The 21,363-nt window shown below is 38.2% G+C and overlaps 1 protein-coding gene across 2 annotated transcripts in view; it reads right to left on the bottom strand.

The window, feature by feature from the left end:
• The window catches only part of ZNF521 (zinc finger protein 521), a 233,693-nt gene that overhangs the window by 97,836 nt on the left and 114,494 nt on the right, over positions 1 to 21,363 (bottom strand). The window lies entirely within an intron of this gene.

Genomic DNA, 21,363 nt, shown 5'->3' with positions numbered 1-21,363 from the left:
CCTCTGCCATCCACCCCACGGATGTGCTTTAGAAGGCTGCAGTTCACTGCTGCTCAAGTATGTGAAGAAGTCTTCAAGATAACTACATCAACTGAAATCGCTAACGGAGCAAGCCAAGCTAATTAAAACACAGTGAATTAGAATATAGCTACATGAGTAAAAGATACTCAGAAAAGAAACACAGAGCTGCCCACTAGTACAGCTAAAAGAGCACCAGAGTCTTGCTACTTAATTGCACAGGCTACTGGCAAGCAGGTTTTAGCTACAACAGATGACTCTCCTTCAGCATCCAAGTCCTATGCAGAATATTCTAAATCAGCCTTTATTCATTATGATGAGCTACTAAGAATTACTTCAGAATCTACAGTTAGTGTTAAACAATATTTGTTTAAAAAAGATTTGAGGGAAATCTTGTTAAAAATTCTGAACGGTATTGGAATTTTGAGCATACGAGCTTGCCATTCTAAACCATTTGATTAAATTTAACCATAGGAAACTCTTCCAAGACCTAATGAAGCAGCAATTACATCTGAAGAGGGAGCCAAGCCAAGAATTCTACCATTCCAATAGCTCTCCTTTGAACATCATGCTACAATATCTAATCTGTTCCGTTTTGAGTTTACAGATACAATAAATCTCCAAGCATTTGGATTTGTATAAAATAAAACATATAGACCGATATGGTACTTATATATATATATTTAATATAGGGAACCTATTTTTTTTTAAAAATTGAGATAATTTTGAGATTTTAAGTATTTCCAAAAAAGCCCTGTGCATGAAAATAGAATCCAGATGAATTTAAAAATTATGTGAGTATTTACTGGGTCTGGCTGAAAAGCAGACGCTGCCTCCATGCTCACTCCTCATCTTTCACAGTACTTTAATATGAATTTTGACAAACAGATACAGAATTGACCACAAAAAAAAAGTGAAATAAGTATAGAGTGAATGTTAACATAAAAAAAAAAAAAAAGCTGGGCTTTATCCCGATTTCAGTTGCTTTGTCATGAGCATTTGCTCACACTTCATCATAATCACTTACTTGGTAGCTCATTGTGTTGGTGTAAGCAGGATAAGAATCAGTCCCACTACTTTCCCTTTTGATTAAAAGGAGGAACTGTTAAAATGGGATAATGGCTACATTTGTCATGCCCTCAGCAAATGCAGATTGTTTGGTCTTTTCACTAACATTATTATGCAGCACAAAGATGACCCTTTTTCTGATTTAAGATGTAGCTAGAGCAATCCAAGCACAGCCAAATCGATGAAGGCAATCTTGCTCTATTTCTAGTTTTCCAACATTTCTTTATTACATGTTACAGACCATTTTAGCATAATATCTCAGAGGTCTTGAGATACAGAAGACGGAGAAATAATGTTGAAAAGCAATTCTTCACATTCAGCTTTCACCACATCAAGTGCAAATGGTGAACTTAAACATGAAAATACAATTTGCTCCTTCAAAAGTCTACATCCTTATCCCCTTATCTTGTGCAAAGAACACACATTCATTTCCAGTGCCTCAAGGTAAAGACTAAGGCATCTGTCACAAGAACAGTGAACATCTGAAGGATTTGGAAGCAATCTTTTCATAATGTTCCTTTGGAAGAGAAGCGGGGTTACTCAAAATTCATAGAGATTATTAGGTTTACATCCACACAGCAGACATGGTACCATATTATTTCCCATCAACAGTATTCTCACCTGCTGAGAATCTTTCCTTGGCTCAAGACAGCCATTTATTATAAGGCATTAGCACTCTACTTCACAAACCAAAGTTATCCCCCATCAGTGAACTGGGCAAACCTGTAATAGGCACACTCAGCTCAGGAGGACTGTGTTTACCTACCTGTCGAGCCCTTCATTTTGGTGATTTAATAGGCAAGAGATTTCTTACTTCAGCAGATTTGTTCTACATTATCAAGTTAGGTATTTCTGGATAAATGTGTGGGTGTTTTAAGAGACTCATAGGGCTCCCCAGAGCTCTGCAGTATCAGTGGAGTATGCACTGACAGTAGGGACTCTTTACGAGAAGAAAAGCTGATTGGCTGCAAAGCTTTCCTGTTAATGAATCCAACTTTTCACCAGGTCTAAACTAAGCCTGTGGCTTTTGTGGGTTTTTTGTCTTCTTAGCCTTCTTTGAGGCCTGCAGAAAGTTATGAAATAGATTTTTCTAGTCCTCCCAAGAGCAAGGCCAGGTTCAAATCTTGACCTCAGAAACAAAGCAGTCCTCGAAACTCAGTCTTCTCTGCCCAACATAAAGCAAACTACAACATGCAACATAAGGCAATATTAAGAGTGAGAAATGACAAGCAGTGTATCAGTATTGAGAAGAAATAATAAAACTCAGCCATATTAAAAATTCCAGCTACAACAGTACTGAACAATACAATTTTGGCTCTGCTATAGTCTTCATTACCAAGGGCGGAAGCACAATATCTGTCTGTAAAGAGTGCTTAGTTGGAAGGAAGATTTCAATTTCAAGTCAACAAAATTCTTTATTGCAAGGCATTATATACTTGTAGATCTTTTGGTCATATTATTCTGTAACTATTCTGGCATATAGTTAGGTAGTATAATGTACAGCTACATGCAGACTCTCCCAACAAGACATACTAATGAAAATACAAAATAACCTTTACAGGACTGAATCTCCTCTCAACAACATTAACGTAAATCAGCTCAGTCAACTGGGGGACACTGATGTGAAACTCAAAGAGGAAAGAACTGGGCTCTGGTGCTTGTAACAGGCTGCCCAAATATGTTTTAGAAATGTGAAGGCTGATAAACTCTGGGTTCAGGAGCTTGGAAGACAACAAAGTTGTAAAAATGATACATCTTGTTTTTCATGGTGAAAGAGCAAAATATGGCCCTAGAATACATAAATACTGAAGTGGGCGGCACTACCAAAAGCATCAACACTTTAATACAAGTAAGAAACCAGATTCTTATCAAAGACCTCAGAACTGGAATGGCCAGTTCCCATTAGCATGAGTGACAGTGGTGTTTGTGCAAATCCCATGTATGCTGATGGAATATGGACCCTGAAATCTCTGTGACCTTGATGTGCAATATTTATATCTACACCTTTAGCCTCTTTCACATAATGAGATGCAATCTTTTAGCTTTATGTACTTAGCCAGGCATTCAATTAGAAAAAGCAAATTTGGGGGGGGGGGGGGCAGGGGAAGAATGCTAAGCTATCTAGACAGAAGGTAGTGAATCAAAAATTGCAAAACTTCAGCTTTCAAAAATAGCCTAAGTGACCTCTTACAATACTCTGACCACTCCATCACAAGCAGGAGGCAACCCCTGTGAAGAGCGAATTCTGGCAAAGTTCTCTCTTCACAGATGATGCACAGCTTAAGCTATAATGAGTTTTTGGGTTACAAATGCTGAACACATTAATATTCCTTGATGATAATTATCACAGTATAAGCACCTTTCCCAATGTGAGTAGCATAAAGCAACTGAAGCAGCATTTTTACTACATTTGAAACAAGCTGGAAAATGGGATTTTCTACTCTCGTAACCTGAGGTCAACATACATCAAGCTATGCATATTAAGTATGTCTACCCTATATAACTATATAGACTTTCCAATATACTCACACACAAGCAGGCAATTAACACCCTAATTTTTTGAATACTTAAACAAATACACCATACATATGAAAACGATTTCCTAAGCAAAATATATCCAACATTTTAAATAGGATTCAAATAATTTGTAAACAGGCTACGTTCCTATTTCTTTGAAAGTGAGTTATTTTTGTACAGTATAAAAAAACCAACCAGGCAGCTATTAGCTGATTAACCATTGATACAAATTGAAAATTAGAAAAAAAAACCAAACAGATATTGACCCAAAATGAAAACAAAATTTACAGAAAAATATTGCCTTCCACCTTCATGCCTTAAACTAACCACTACATGCAACACTGTGTGGCATATACCACTATGCGATCCTTTCCACTACCACAGCAATCCTTTTCTGTTTTATGAACACCTGAAAATACAGTTCTTCAGTGGGCCCAAATTCTTGCACACAGCTCACACACTAAGCAATAAGTAGGAGGACTGGAGACATCCCCAGGAAACAGAGGAGTGGGATACTCAATCCAGGCAGCTGAGCACCTGCAAGGCTGTTGGCTACCTGTCTCTGCATTCTGGAGACTGCAGCCCTGCTGTGCTGCCTCTTTATGGGGCAGGAATGTACTCACCCAGGCAGCAGAGACAAAACCACTGATATAATAGCCAGACAGGCTCACCCAACCTTTGTAGCCTAGTCTTAAACATGAACAGGGGCAAAAAGGGGTGTGCATCATGCATAGCACCTAAAATCTGTGAGTTACCCCAAGAAACAGGACATGCAGAGCTCAAATTCTGTCTGAAGATAACACGGGATACGCTTCCTAAAATGGTAAAAATGGGCTTGGCAGTATTTTAAGTGCAAGCCATTTAATTATTTTACAAGTACTTACTGAGGATTAATTAGCATACAACAAGGATCTGAAACATGCAGACGTTTGTCAAAGAAGACAGGGTTTCTAATGATTTATTATTGTTTGATTAACAGCATCATGCAGCAACTATGTTATTAAATCTCTATTTTGCAGACTACAGAACCTAGAAGTGTTAGCTAGTGATGAACTGTTACCCTCAAAAGAGGGTAACACCTGGATCTTTGTTTTTCTCTCACCCCCAACTCAGAAAATGCTCATTGTTACAAATGATGTTACGATAAGGAGCCTTTGAAATAATCACACTGTGTGTTGCAGGGTTTTTACTAAATGTTATAATGCTGATTTAATATTCCGTGCAAATAAACTCACTGCAGCTTTCCTCTGATAAAATGGGAGTCAGTTTGAACTCATAATCTGAAAAATGGGAATCAATTCTTGTGTTCTGTGGGTGTGAAATCTGCTGAATGTATTTATGCCATGTTGTCCTGCACTTCCTTTAAGAAATATGCCATGCTATAACCATTGCAAGAGCTAAAGCATAATTTTTACTTATGTGCTGCAAAATGTCTCAAAATCCCACTTGGATATATGGCAAGGTTTTGAGGGAACCTTTGTTAAATATTTAACTGCACTATTGGCTTATTAAATACTGTAACGTGAAAGCCGTGAAAGCCATGAAAGGATAATATAAAGCACATGACTTCTTTTTTTTCACTTCACATTGGTGCTCACTTTGAACACTGTACAAGCCCATTCATCAGAAGAACTGATGCATTCTAAGAAGTATTCCTTCTTATCAGACAAATGTAGCAATGGCATCTTGCTATCATACAAATGATTAAACCCCTCCTTGGGTAACTGTGCAAGATTGGTTCCTCTGCCATTAGAATGCCCTCTCCATCCTCCCGCTAAAATATCTGAAAAGATCATGCCTGAAAATTAGAAGTGATATAGTGAAATCAGGATGACACAAGATACATTGCTTATATGAAAGGCAAACCTAGGGGAAAAAGAAGTTGGGTACAGAACATACAGCTTTGGTTTATCATACAGAGAAACTGCATGGCTGACCATTTTACAGGTAGAAAATTGAATCCATTTCTCTGGACATCACAATGCATTTGACAGCTACATAATACAGTGACAGTCACTTTAAAAATGCAGAAGTAAGACTGAAAATGTTCTATGAAAATAAGGACTTCCACTGAAACAAAATCAAAGTAACTTGGCTCACAACAACAGAGATGTGTTTCAGTAGGAAACACTGAAAACAAATTTAAATCCACTATGAAATATATTAATATAAACTAAGAAAAAAAAATCTCTTGGCATGGAATTGCCTGCAGAGTGTGTATTCATTCTGTAAACACTGTAACAATGATTATCTGTCCTTCCAGCTCTCAGTGGAGACTCCTGCTTTTGAAAATGTCTTGTGGTGACTTACTAAATTCAGGCTATTTCAATTAGTATTACTGCACATTAAAAATTAATTGTATTAAAGAGTGGATTAAGGTTTAAATTTCAGTTCTGCAGTGTGTGTGCTAGAAATGACAGCTAAAAATCAATGCTCTCTGGCCCATAATCGGAAGTTTGTACGACCAAATAGTGTGGAACTGGCGTCAGTTTTAAAAGAATTGATAGTTCAATTCAAGGTATGTCAGCTCTAATTCCTGACTTAAATGGGAATGCTACATGGCCACAGTATTAAGCTAAAGAAGAAACTGAAAAAAAAAAAAAAAAGCTGCCTTGCAATGAAAAAAATGTGTCATCTTCACAAAGATGGAAAAAATCCAAATTACAGCTCAAAATTCACGTTTGGTATCACAGAGGGAAAAAAGATGTTTTAATGGGATGATAACTTCATTATGGAAGACATATTTTTTTTCCTGCATTTGGAACATGTTAAAATACCACACGGAATTGCAATTTAGGTCCCAGTCTTACAAACGCTTGAGAACATATATAGCCTTATTCCAGCATAAAAGGAAGACTGTAGCATCTATTCATGTGAATAAAATCAGGCGCATATTTATGTTTTCAGGATCAGACATTTTCATTACAATTCCTAATGTAAGGTGCATGCAAATCCATTTCAAACTTACTGTGTGTGACAGACCCAGATGCAGGTACACAAATGAACTGGAGGACCCTGTGACACTCTCGCTTTGGGACTTTTCTCTTCGTGCAAACAATCCCAGCAAGGACAGCACCAAAGAACATGGCCACTAGAGCTGCAAGCCAACACACCTGGGAGACCTGATTCTGTGCAAGTCATGCAACAGAGCTGTAGTTCCTACTTCCACCCCGTAGCAGAGCACCAGTGGGGATTCTGAGTTCCAGAAGTGCACTGGGAGGGGTGACAGGAATGTTGCTATCAAAATGAGTAGGGTGATCAGACGTCAGGCTACAGTGACAAGGGTATAAGGGAGCAGGCAGTAACTCTTGGTACCTCCAGTAAATATGTCAGGTATGGTCTCCTGAGCTGCCCTGTTGTTGCAGAACACAGGACATTTATTTGGCCTACACACACAAGAAATCAATTATTATCTTTCACTTTATTGTCTAACAATCAGTTAAAACTTGCCTTCCTGGATGAAGGCTGCTTCATGTACAACTAAGGCAGACTACTGCACTAACCTAGCTGAAACTTGTATTTAGACATTCGCCCTGTAAGTCAGAAAGATTTTGTAAAAGAAAATGTCTTTATTAAAATATTTGTATCTTCACAACAATATTTTTTATTGCTTGGGTGAAACTGAATTTTGCTGAAGGTTCCTTGAGATCATGGCACTGGATGATAAACTAACATCATGGTTATAATTCTTCCTTTGAATGTGAACGCAGTGCCAAAAGGAAAGGAAACAGCTCAAACAAAATCATTTTTGCAGTCTTCTGTATTGTAAAATGCATGGGGAATAGCAAGAAGGGAAAAAGCATGCTCCACTTGTTATAAATCTAGTATTGTTCTTGTCTGAAAATGGTTAGCACCGTGCCTGTCACTTCTATCAGCCACAAACTAATTTTTTTAAGAGCAAATCATGAAGAACACTGCAAGTCTACAGAAGAGACCAAGCTGGCATCACTAAAGTATTGCAAAGCCACCCAGGATGCCAGAGCCTGGAATTGAACAGTCATTGGTGCGTACCTAAGAGACAAGTTGATGTCCAAAATGTTTTTAAAGATCCCCTGTGCTGCATGGATGTCCAACAGCAAGTTTGGCATCAAGAGAGTAAAAAAGATGGGTTGTAATAATAACAATAAAAAAATAATCTGGTGCGAATAGACCCCAAGGTGTAGTAGTCATCCCCATGCAACAATCACCCTTCACTGCAATTTAGTGATGTTGCTTCATTACAATACAGCATACAAAAGGGGCAATATTAAGGCATCCTATTTAAAGCTACAGGATCTGTGGTGCCAACTATAGCTGGTACTGAATCAGGACTATAGATTAAAAAATAAAGCAATTTCAGGAGAGAATACTGAAAAATGAGCACTCTCCTGAAGGCGCACATGTGTGTCATTTCTATAAGCCTTAGCCGAACGCCACAAAAGACTACCAGTATATTTTATAGCGTGAACCCACAAATTCATTTCAAAGCACAGCAATAATTAGTTGCAAAAGTAACAACAGCCAAGAAAGACAAAGAAATATAACTGGTTTAGGCAAGGGAGAAAATAAATGTTTTCATGAGATAGCAGAATATACAGAAATTGAGAAAGAGATATGCACAGGGTACAGGATCCACAGAGTAGATGGACCTTAAAGTAACTTTCAGAACTGCAGTGACAAAGGACAATTCTGAAGAGCAATAAGCCACTGCTATTGTCTCATGGAAGCCATCACAATTTCTGTTAACTCTCTGTTAACTGGTTCTGACTGAAAATGAAGGACAATTTTTTTATGTGTAGAAAGAAGGTGATGTCAAGAATAGAAATCAGTGGGAGCACATCTGTAAAAAGTGATGATATGGTAAAAGGGAGGAACAACGTTTTTAGGGAAATAGATACGGAACACGAACCAAATTTGGGAGCTCTAGGGCAAGCAGCAGAATTCCCTATTATCCAAGAGATAATAAAAAACACAAAATTTAATAGTTTGCAATTTACTGCATTACAGTACTTTCCTTCTTAAAGTACATTAACAAATTTGTCTTGGAAAATCTCTGCGGGTAAGTACTGTCTCCATTTCCCATTCCAATGATTTGTTCTAGGCTAGTGAAGAAGTCATTGGTAATGCTGGAACCACCACAAACTTGCACCCACTCTGATTCCTGTTTCAACATTTTGAAACAGAAATCGTCTTTGTAGTCTGTTAAGCAAAGACTTGAAAACAAGACTTACTTTGAAAAAAGGAGTTCCCCTGCCAAACAAGAAAGGAGAACACCATAAAGCAAAGAGAGAAAGAGAGAGGGAGACTCCGCAATGCCATGAAGAATCTAAACACATTTTGTGGGAGATAAATGGCATAGAAGAAATCAGAGTCAAAGAGCTTTCCAAATATGCTTTTTAAGGAGATGAATGGGAAGGATACATATAAGAAAAATGGGCAGCTAAAGTGCGTTGAGAGTGTTTCTCTTGTCAGAGAAGAGAACAACCTCTACTGAAGCTTTAGGTTAGAGGAGACAAAGAAAATCACCAGCCCACAAAAAGGCTGGCCGGGATGACCCATCACAAGGGTTGAAGGAGATGCACATGCAGCACAAAAGCGGCAGGTGGTGTAAAATACGATAACCTAGGTGACATATCATAGAAATTAGAGTCCAATTTTCTGTCACCTGATTTATTCCCATGCACCACCATGAAGGATTTTTCCTGGTGGTACAATTCCAGTCTACCGCTAGGCATACTCCATCACTGGTGCAAATGCAGCGGCAGGTACAAGTAGAAAACTTTTTCATTATTAAGAAGTATCTTTCAGGTTAAGTTTTCTAGATTAGCTCTCTGCCCAAGCCTATTTATTTTGTTTTTCACCTATTTAATTTTATTTTGGTTTTATTTTAGCCTTCTTTTTCTAAACTCAGCTATATTTTTAATCAAAAAAGTTTAAAAATACCATCCCTGTTAAGTCTGACTTGAAGAATCACAGCACACAAGAAGTAATGTGGGTTAAAAGTTCAAATTTGGCAAGGAAATGTCACTCAGCTGAAGAGTATTTAACTGTGCTGGTGAAAATCGGGTTTGATTTGATCATGTTATGACAGTTTGCAAATCTCACTTTGCACTAAGTGATATTTGGGTTATGGCTTTTAACCAAACTTTGAAGCAAATGGAAGGCTGTGTTGCCTCTGAATGCCTAATTGAACGAGGTAGTAAACATCAACATCTCCCAAGTTGTTCAATGAATTACACACTGCTCTGTAGAAGTCTCATCTGGGGAACTTGGGGGTGGGGGTGGTGGGATTTCTTTGCAGTTACCTAATGTCTTGGCACTTGCATAGGTGTGCAATGAAAAACAATGAAGCCAGAAGCACAGTGGATTCATTGTGAAGGTTGCCTGTGACAGAGTTGGGAGAAAGGGTACCTAGCCAAACAGCTAGATATTAAGAATATACTGTTGAGGTCCTGAACTACAACACTCCAATAAAGTGCTGTGTGAGAGAAAATTCAAATTGTATGGCTAGGCACTGGAAAAAGAATTCAAAACAGCATGTTACAGGCATATCCTTAACTCTGGTTGCTGTACATGTGTTTTAGGATTGCTTTTGATTATACAAATATACTGTTCCTTGTATCATTCACTCTTATCCAAACATGAGACTCATACCTTTCACTATAAACACAGTGAATGAGGCAGTGTTTTGAAATAAGCTTTGTCCAACACACGATGAATACCATATTCTGTAAAGTCTCTTGGATAAGTACCACACACATAGGATTATATTCATGTAATAAAAATAATGTGTAATGTGGCTTTGCACCTTTGAGCAGGTCTCCTTCACTCTGCCCACTGCTTCATTTCCTTGGGGGCTTTTCCTAATGCCCTGAATTGCACAATGTATTCAAACAGCAGCTAGTTAAGAAAAACAAATATGCCAAAAAGAATGTTTCTTCTTCCTTTCTCCCTATACATTGAATTTACCTATATAATTACGCTAGTTTAAGGCCACATGACAGAATTACTCAGTTCTGCCCCACTAATATGTTGGTCCCATGATTTTACTTCCATGTTTCACTGAGGACATATAATTTTCACAGGCAAGGATCCTGACACTGAGCTTAAAGGGCTTGATATTTTTGTGCACAGAAAATTTTAATTTGGCAATATTTACATTTCATATTTATCAATTAGATTTTTATCTTTTTTATTTTATTTCACAGGTATTTTTATCTGGTTTGCTCATCCCTAAAGAAGCTGTCTTGCATGCTGAAGGACATGACAGCTAGGCTGATCAGCTTATACACCTGTGAGTGTAAAAGGGTGCATTCAATCACAAAACAGCTTGTATTTTAAACAGGTATCACAATTTTACTTTACTATTGGTTTTCCACTGGCTCGCTCCACTTAAAAAAAGTAACTCTGCATGTGGAAAAAGGTGTGCAGAAGTATCTTCTGACCATACCTGGTCTATGAGGCATGCAAAAGCCAGAATTTTTACCTATGTACAATTCTAAGCTTCCATAAAGGCTGAATTGAAAGCACCGCTTACTGAAAGTGCAGTGGCAGCTCGACCACTGTGCTGAGGAGACAGAAGGAGTTACTTTCCCCAGTAAGGATCATTGAGTGTGTCACTGGTTAATTCCTGTTCTATGCTCATTAGCATTACTCTCAAGTTTCTGGTTATCATATCCGAAATATTAAGACATAATAAGTACGAAGGTGCAGATAATTGGATATTAAGCAGAACATACTTGACTGGGCAGGAGGTAGGGCCTTGCTTAAACTAATCCTGAAATGTATTAATCACCAATTAATGAATGGGTTTCAAATTCATTTTCTATTATAGAACACCTCTGAGTATCTAAGCTTTTTCTAATAAAATGAGTTGGAATAACAGAATAAGAAACACTCCAATTTGAGGCTGGTTTGAATTAATTCCCTATAGCTTGTTGTTAGGTTCATTGAAAACAATAATCCTGATATGAGTGACTTTATATATATATATGTATATATAATATATCTGTAATAGAATCATAGAATCATAGAATAGTTACAGGCTCTATTTGCATGTGCAAATGGTCATACAGAGGCTAAATTCAGAACAGAGCTCATTCACCAGGGAACTGCTATAGCACTATCTATTTCTTAAGAGCAAACATAGCTCTTTAACACAAGTGCCATAAGACCTGCATCAGTTTCAGGTGGATGTTACCAATTAATGATTTTCACTGTGAAGACAGGTATACGTGTATGCCAGCTTCTGTAAATAAAAACAAAATTCAAACACCTCTTCTCTCCAGCCTGGGCCAAAATGTGGTCCACACCAGTTCACTCTGGTGACCTGGGCTCTTAAAGGGTGGAAGAAGTATGGTGGGAGAGTAAATATACCAAGATTATGAAATCCAGTTAGGAAGCCTGGTGGGATACAAGGAGGGTGAGGGAGGGTGTTGTTAAGCTCAGAAGCCCCAGCTTTGAACACCTTGGCTGGTTTTGCATTAAGCTTGCACGCTTAACCAGCGTTACCAACTAGCTTGACGTAATTGTACTTTCCTCAGCTAAGAAGCTAACTGGCTGTGTGTAGTTAATCTCTAAATGCTGGAAGTTTTTGCTAACTGGGCACATTTAAAATCCAAATAGAAATGCAAAAACCAGAAACAAAATCTCAGGTTTTTACATTTATTTTTTTACTTACTTAAATTTAATATTCTTGCATGTCCAGGATAATTTTTAAATGATACTTTAGCAATTTTATTACTCAAAATGGGTGCTCATTACTGCACCAGAAAAAAAGCCCACTAAAGATCCTTATTGTTACTAATGAAGAAAATTGTAACAGACATGGTTGAAGTACTATTATTCCCCTTTCTCTCTTCTTGCTGTCCTCAGTGTTATTTACACTGATGTGAATTGCAAGTAAACCAATATTATCCATCTCTCTGTTTTTTCCTTAATTTGTTGACTTTAATTTTAGTATGTCTTAAATAAGCGCTTACTGAAGATGAAGTAAGATATGCAAGCAAGTAGTCCTTTTATCAACAATTTTGCCACAGAAATACACAAACATTTCAATGGCTCTTCATTAGCAAACAAATCAACAAGTGATATTTTAATGCATGACTTTATTCCATCTCTGTGGGGACCGTAGTTGAGAGTGTGATGTACAGTACAGAGAAAGGAATCATCAGCCACAGTGTCCCAGGGCTCTATCCATTGAGGACTTCTCAGCCTCTGCTTAAAGAGTGCATTTAATTGACTGATAGACAGTAGCTTCTTTGTTCACAGAAGACAGCGAAGTAATGGCAGCTTGAAAATCGTACCATCTACAGGATCTCCTGAGACTAGTAACAGGGGGATATGTGTCAGGAATAAATAAATAATCTAATTATTAAGCCACTTCCTGTCAAGTTAACTCCAATTTGTTGGCTTTTGAAGGCAACAAAACGAGGCATTTTTCCTCATTATGCTTCTCTTTTTATACCACTGGTAATCACAGGCGGATTAAAGGGTGCCTGATTGGTTTTTTTGTCAAGGAACTGAGAAGCAGCCAACAGTACAGAAAAACAGAGTTGGGGTTAGAAGAAATTTCATGCTTGTCTCCTTTCCAGCTCCCTAACAGCCCACATTGCTGCCCCATACAGTGCTGCCAGCTGTACAGCAAATGTGTACCCCTCCAACGGCGGCCTACCAGGCCACAGGCTCCATCCTGAGAGCTGTGAGATACCTTGCAATCTTGGCAGGTAGCTACTGCTGTCATAGGCATAATTCTAAAGGTGACCTACGAAACCCCGTCAGCTCACCAAATGCAACAATATGAGCAGCTGAAGTTCGACACCCACTCTCCATATTGGCTTCTTTTGTTTCGCTTCCTGCGTGTACACCGCAGGGAGAAACCTTGGGATGCACTCCGTCAAAGAACCGGAGGTTTCTCTGCTTGGAACAGGGATGATTTAGAAAAGCAGTGATGAGGCTACCCTCTGTGCAGACAGTTAAACACAGCCGAAGGAATGCGCTAAGGTTCCTGATAAAGCCTGCAATACAAATGGTCAGCAACAAAGAACAAAAGGGAAGGCTGACACTGTGCCATTAATTCAGCCCGTGGTGCCTAAGTATTAACATGCACGGTATATCACTGCAGTGGCTCGGAGGAGAATGTTACAGCAGGTAATGGGAGAGGAACAACTTCCGCACTGCCTGACATTACCTTTCGAGAGCATCCCCTTCATCAAGCGCTGTTCACACCACAGGCTTTTCTGCAGGAAAAAATCTAAAGCTTCTGTGTGCTTTGATTCATTTCTTTACAAATCAGCTCCAGCCTGAATTGTGGACATTTTTCAAATGCTACTTTTAGTAGTATTATCATTACCATTATTACTACTAACAGTATTATTTAATAATAAGGCAATTTAATTCTATTTTACCAGAATTTTTTAAATCCAAGGTGCCTTCCCTTCCCCCCCCAAAGGTTTCATATATGTCTGCATACTATGTCCTGACTGAACCATTCGTGATTTTAAAAGCCCAGACTTAAAGCTGTCTCAAAAAGCAAGCAGCCGTCCGTGCTTCAACCCCCTGAAATGCAGCCCCAGCTCCATGCAGGGCAACTTCATTGGGTGACAGCAGGCACCCTAGGGCGTGGGGGGATAGCAAGGTACCTGTAACCCAAATGAATAGGTGACACACCTAACCTGAAGCCCAGTGCATGGTGCTGCTCCAGCACGTTTACAGCTGCCTTTGCCGTTTCCGAATACATCTTGAATTTTTTGTTAAATTGCGCAGATAATTAAAGCCTCTTCATATTTACAGTCTGCTTCATTGGTACCATGAATTCTGTTTTCAGTTACTGTCTGCAAATTCCCTCTCTGCCCAATTTCATACTAAGCAATAACACTTCATTTTACATAAGTTTTATCTGATGTCCCCATACAGAGCTGCCAGCTGTACAGCAAATGTGCAGCCCTCAAACTGAGGCCTACTAGGCCAGAGGCTCCATCCTGAGATCTGTAAGGCACCTTGCTGTCATTGGCAAGCGTTCCCAGCTATCGCTGCTACCATCGCTCCACACTACACACAACTTAAAATCATCTGATTATTAGAATTTGTGGTCCACACTCCATTTTATCCTTTATTTAATCTATCCCCAGATCACACATTTGTTTAAATGTTTTGGCTGGTTTACAAATCATGCAGCCATCTGCACAGTAGGTGTGACACCATTTTTTAGACAAAAGTTACATTACAAAACAACAAAGATAAAGTCATTTGAAATGCTTTGGTGTTTGTTATTCTGCCTGGTTTGCTTGGACCAACTCTAAGAAATAAATAGAATTATCTGTGTAAATCGATGAACATCTATGAAAAACAACACCCAGCAGAACACAGAGCTTGCTCCATTACCTACGTTAATATCATGACAGCTGAGGAGAGATGACCTGGCCCACTTCTCATCTCTCCTGTACAGATGGCTATTAAAGAGAAAGTATCCCTTTTGTATGGTCCATGCAGAAACCCTTTATGGGCTTTTCAAATAAGCCAGCATTGCCCACAGGAGAGTAGCTTCCTGTTAGTATTAAACAGCCCAGATTTCGCCTCTTTTGTAACCCAGCTCCTCGCGAAATAAACCTACGTTTTCTCAGATTTCACTCCAAATGCTTGTTTTCCTGGGTATCTCAATTACATCTCCTCCTTTTGCAGACAACGTAACCAAGTATCCTCTAACTTTTAGACAACTTCTTGACAGCTCCAACTGTAAATAGGAGATTCCCAAGTATCCAGAAGATCTCCCAGTGCTAAGAGGGTATGATCTGTCCTTCAATATAAATCGACAGTTTCTATTCCTTACTACTCAGGAATCAGCAAAAGATGATCAACTAAAGGAAGTCTCCATTTCCTTCCTCCTCTAGTGCATAGATGCATATCTTTGGATTCGTTTTATCCAAACCTCGTGTAAGAGGAACTTCACAATGTCAGTTTTAGTATAGAGTTAATTAAACTGACGTGCTGAAGACTTATTACTTGAGGTCAACATACTGCAACAAGTCTTAGTCGCCCAGCACAGTTTTCCATGTAAGTGAAAGGAAAGTCATGGCGTTTAATGACCTGATCTTAGGCAGCAGACAGGTGACAGAATCTGTGACTGCCACATGCTATTGCAACCAGCCTAAAATTTTCTTGGGCTCCAGAAAGCTGACTGAGATTTTCCTTAGTCCTAACATCAGTGTTGTGGTCCATATGTACCATATTATGCACTTCACAAACGTGAGGCAAATAAGATGATTTATATTTATAGGTTTATTATGCATGCAGTTAATACATGCATAATGCAAACATGCATATCCACACAACACATAAGCATACATATATATATTATTTACTTATATCACTGTCACTGAAAATATCAAAAATCGTGAGTTGCAATAACACATGTCTTTATGTCTTCTAATGGTTACATACTACTTCTTATTGTAAAACACAGCTGTAAAATTTCAGGGAAACTGAAATGTTAGATTGCACTTTCTATATACTCTTCTTTTTAAACTACAATAGTTCCAGCATAGATTTGTTTACTTGGAATTTAATGAAGTATTTGCTGGTGTAAACTAGAATTCTTCTTGTCAACTGCAGGGTTGCTTCATCCTGTTTTCCCATTTGCTTCCTAACTTCAGTGCTTGGCATCTTTATTTCTTTCCATTCATTTCCTCCTCCTGCTCACACCTGCTACCTCACTCAATTCTACACAACATCCTCCCCTCAAAAACAAGCTCTCCCCCTCACTACAACAGACTTTACAAAAAATGATTTATATAGGATACTGGAAAGGTTAAAGAAAGAAAAGTCTGTTTACTTATCAGAAATGATCTATTTAGGAATTGTCAAAAGTAGGGTTGCAAAAAGGTGCTGAATCCTGGCCATGACACTCTTCCCCTTTGCTCTTTGACTCTTCAGAGAGGTAGTGGTTCTTGTTACAATACTGGGGCTTGCTTTTTTCGTCAACAGAAGTAGCAGCGAACTACAAAGATTGTGGCTGCTTCCCCCTTTTATCATTCTCTTTGTCAGCCTGATCAGTCCTCAATGGTAAATGTGCTGCTCTGTTGTGCACAGCCAGCAGCTCGCAATTTGCTCACTATGTTTCATGAGACAGTTGTTTGTGGCTGTTTGGAACACATTTACCTCTTTGGGGATTTATGCGCTAGTTGCAATGCCAACCTCCATAGTGATAGAGATTTCTTTCTACTAAAATAGATAATTAGAAGCTGGTAATTATTGGTCAAGAATTATCAGAGTGAAAAAAATTAAGCTCTTCATAAATAGTTCTTGGCAATGTCATCTCTTTACATTATCTCATGCCTAACAGCACTTTACTCAGAGCACTTACAAATTTACACTACTGCTGTTGAGCCTCATAATTTTATATGGAGTAATTCCTTTTCTGAGTTAAACATGTCTACACTCCCCCAGTTCTGAGCCACTCTCCATGTACATATGTGCAAAATTCTAGGCAACTGTTACGGCAACTGTTTAGTCTATTTACACTGAACTGCATCAAATACTACAGATGTAAAAGAATCAGTGGAAGAAAAAAACAATGTTTAGCTTGTCTGCTTAAAATAACAGGGAAAATAATAGGAGGAGCAGTGCAGCTAACAGAACACAAACAATGGCAGATTCTCTTCCTTACCCTCTCAGGTCAAATGCCAGCTGTAAACTATTTGATGAAAACAAATGGATGCTAGAAAGCCTCCCTTTTCAATAGACACCATGCACCCAGAAATAGAATTTTCTCAAAGAAAGCTGCTAAAAATGCTATTTATTCCACCTGGGGGGAAAGATAAAAGAAAGAAGGTGGATGAAGAATCGGCCTTTATGCCAGCAGTTCCTAAACACATGTGAAACACACCTGGATTTACATTTCCTCCTTTCCCACCCAAAAGCTAAGAAATTGTTTTACCAACAAATTTCAATATACATACACACCAACAAACACACTTTCCAAGCAGAAGTACATGCTTACATCTAGGTCTAAAATAATGCCTAAACAGAGGGTCTATTTAAAAAAGCTCACAGTTTGACTTTCTTTCTGTCCACTGGCATCGCTTAGCCTAAGCTTGAATCAGTGGGTAGTTTAAGCAAACACAGGCATTGCTCGACAAGCACGGTGTCTAGAAATGTGCAGACAGATCTGGCAGTCAGAACTCTTGAACTTTCACTCACTTAATGCAAGCCAGGAATTCCACTTCTTTGCCTCTTTGTCCTCATCTATTCAGTGGAAAAGGCTTATTGCCCCGTCCCTTCGCAAAGATGCTGGGAAGACCAAACTGAAGGCTGCAGAACAGTTTTAAAATGGGAAATTCTAGAAGTAATGAACATGCAGTTACTGAGGAAAGTTATCCCTATGACATCTTTTTAATATATAACTGGTGTAATAATTAATGTAAATTATGTTGTTGTCAAAGATACTTCAGGTTACACTTCACTGGGTCATCTGCAGATTTTATTTTCCATTAGGTGGCATAATCCCGCTTGTTGAATTGATTGAAACGTATAACAAAATCTGTAAAAACATTATATACCCTCCTAACAAAGAAGAGTAAGAGGCTTTTCAAATAGCCTCTAATCCTTCTTCCCCTGCTAAATGTCTAGTTGAGATTATATTTGATTAGACAAAAACACACACATACACACAACCTAAAAATATCTACCCTCAGTGGAGCTATTTTAGCCAACAAAGTAATTCCAGTTGCCTTATTTAAAAGTCTAAGTTTCACACTGGGGTTTTATAAATGTATGTTTGCCTCAGTGACCTTCCATAATGTAACTTCTCTCTGTGGATGTTAGCAACATGAACTCAGTTTACACCCCAGGATCATGTTCAAAGGGCACGGTAATTAGATGGGACACCATAAACTTTTCTAGGTTCCCAAATGTCCAAAAAGATGGTGAGTATGAACTGTTTCCCTCAGCTGGCTGAGCATGCATCTCTATCGGTGGTTCCTATCCCCTTCTGAGTGGAGTCTGGCAGATGACTTTTCACCTTCTTGTTTGTCCCATGGCCCAACTGACTCCTTTTCCCCTTTCACTGAATTATGATTATGATACGGTGTCTTCAGGTAAGAAGACACCACATCCATCAATAACCACAACACAGATTTTACTAACATTTTACTGTGAGAGGAAATAACAGTTCCTGACACTTTGTGATGATGTCTGTAAAGGCATTTATTGCCCCTATATTTGATCTAGGGATTATCACACTGTTTGGCTTTTTTAACTCCTGCCTTCCCAGATTACCTTCCCTTTCCTTTACATTTAAAGTCCTTTTTTTCTCTCCCTTTTCCCGAAGCTTTATCACTTTCCCTTCTGCGGAGGAGAAAACACACCTTGTTCCGCCCATCTCCTACTAGGAAAGCAGGACAAGAAGACACATTTTATCAGCTACATGTAGAAAAGGGGGGACCAATGTGTTTAGGAAACCATTTTTTCTTTTTGGCAAATGGGCTGTCAATCAACAAATCGATATTCACTTAAGTGTTTCACCTAAAATATTTTTCGATTTACATATTGATATGCATCCAGATATCTATGGGTGTATGTATATGGGTTATGTATTATATATATTTACACAAATGGGTTTGCCTGTTTTCAGTATTATACATGAATACTATAAGCCTACCTACAGACACACATAAGCTAAGACCAATTTTAAACAGCTTAATGTCACGCCTTGAACCTTTCTCTCAAGACAGAATATGGTCTTGGAAAAAGGCCTGTGAACAATGATATAAATTAAAGGGGAGGGGGAAGAATGAAATTGGAAAGATAGCTAAGGAAAAATCCAATTAGTGGTGAGAAGGCTAACAGAATCGGAGATCAGAAATTATTTTTCCCTGTGCTTTGACTGCGAGGTCACATTCAAAACTCTCTGGAACGTTGATATTCCTTTCACTCCACCCCAATACAAAATCCCCCTGCATTTGCTTAATCAAGGCTATATCATTAGGAGCTGCACTGTTAAGTCTGGCAGCGCAGATAAGAATCTTCCACTGAACACAGATTACCACAAGCATGACCGGCAAATCTCCCTGTATGTTTTGCAAGCTCCTTCTTTATTTCACTGGGAAGGTTTTACATTAAGTACATTTAAATCTGTGTCACTATGGTTATGTCATGAAGCAATATCATGCATGATTAGATACAATACAGACAAAACAATTAAATGTTTTGAAAAAGATTCTCTTTCTCATTCCACCACATCCAGCTTTTAGAAATAAAACATAGGCAGTTAATAGCTCAGTTTAAGAAAATCTCCATCTCTGCAGATCTGCAGGCTGAAGCCAGCTAACTGGATTTGTCCTGCTTTACTGGCTCTCTCCTCCTTTCCCTCCTCCCATTCTGACCCTCTAGTAATACTCATCCAGAAAATAGAGAAAGAAAATAAAAGAGAGAAAATCTGAGTATTTTGTGAAAGAAGTGGGTTCCTATTCCGAAAATGTGGGGCACTGGCGAAGTGCGTGGTAAGCACACACACCACTCTGCTATTCCAGCATCATCCATTACCCATAGTGTCCATGTTCCCTCTCACCTCTTATACAGTGTCACTATATGTTTCATTTAAGAACATGTTGAACACCGGATTCAAAGAAAACAGAAACGGTGAGTTCTGTTGTTGGTAATAACCTACTTTTAAATTCCACGTTACTGACCCAGATTGAATACTGTGAAGCAGTTCAAAGTATCTCCTCCCCAAAGACAAAAAATATCAAAACTAAAGCTTAATCCAACAGGCAAATCACTTTGCTTCTTTACAAAACCAGGCTGTCATTCGCATTTATTTAATTGTATGAAAAGCATATGAAATGTTTGTGCTCTCAATGTATTAAAACCTGTTAATAAAGTACCTAGACAAATGGGCTATTAAGTTTTGGCAGGTAAATTTTACAGTGCAGCCAAATTACTAGTGCTTATGGAAGAAATCTGCATGTTACCTTCAAAGAAAAAAAACAACGAACATCAAAATATTTTTAAGTTAAAAAAATGAAAAACCCAGCAAATTTTCTTCTGTTGGATTTTTAATTACTGGCTTTTATACTATACTGTTTGGTCTGTGCTTTGTATGTTTTTCTATCATTATAGCAAGAAAAACAGTGTAAAGGAGGCAGGAGTAAAAAAATCAATGGTATCCATCCCTGTCTTGAAAAGTGAAATTTGGAAAAGAGGCTAAAAAAAATGAGACAACTCCAGCAATGTTATCTTATTAGCGGGCAAATGATGTGCTTGATAAATTTAATTGGCTGATAGAACTCTTAGTGCTATTACTGAGTGGTTACCAAATTGAAAACATTATGGGTAAACCATGGGGAATAAGCAAATAATAGGAAAATATGAATATCAAAGAAAAAGCAGGTTTTGCTTTATTCCAATTTACAACAGTAACAGCCTTGTAAACATCAAGCCAGGCTTGGATTCAGGAATCCTAAAAGACTTTTTTAATATTTGTACCTAAAAGAGCAGATTCCATTACTGAATACCACAATTCCTTGTTTTTTTGTTTTTTTTCTTCAAATAAATGATAGCATTTAATTGTGTACAGATACACTCAGGATTTTTTTCCATACTGCTCAAATACAACAAACAATACTATTTTATGGCCATTTGAATTATTTATGTTTCCTAATGACAAAAACTTGCCAGTTTTGATTTTGATACCAAGGTGCTTGAGAAGTACACAGTAGTGTCATTACCATAATAACTTCTGAAATTAAAACCTGTCTAAAACTCTACGGAAAGCTAACATCCAGT

This window comes from Pezoporus occidentalis, unplaced genomic scaffold (assembly GCF_034315485.1).
Source record: "Pezoporus occidentalis ecotype Australia unplaced genomic scaffold, CSIRO_AGI_Poc_V1 ctg4, whole genome shotgun sequence".
Lineage (NCBI taxonomy): Eukaryota > Metazoa > Chordata > Aves > Psittaciformes > Psittacidae > Pezoporus > Pezoporus occidentalis.
Note: the sequence above shows the minus strand (reverse complement) of the source record. Positions and strands in the feature narration are given on the sequence as shown.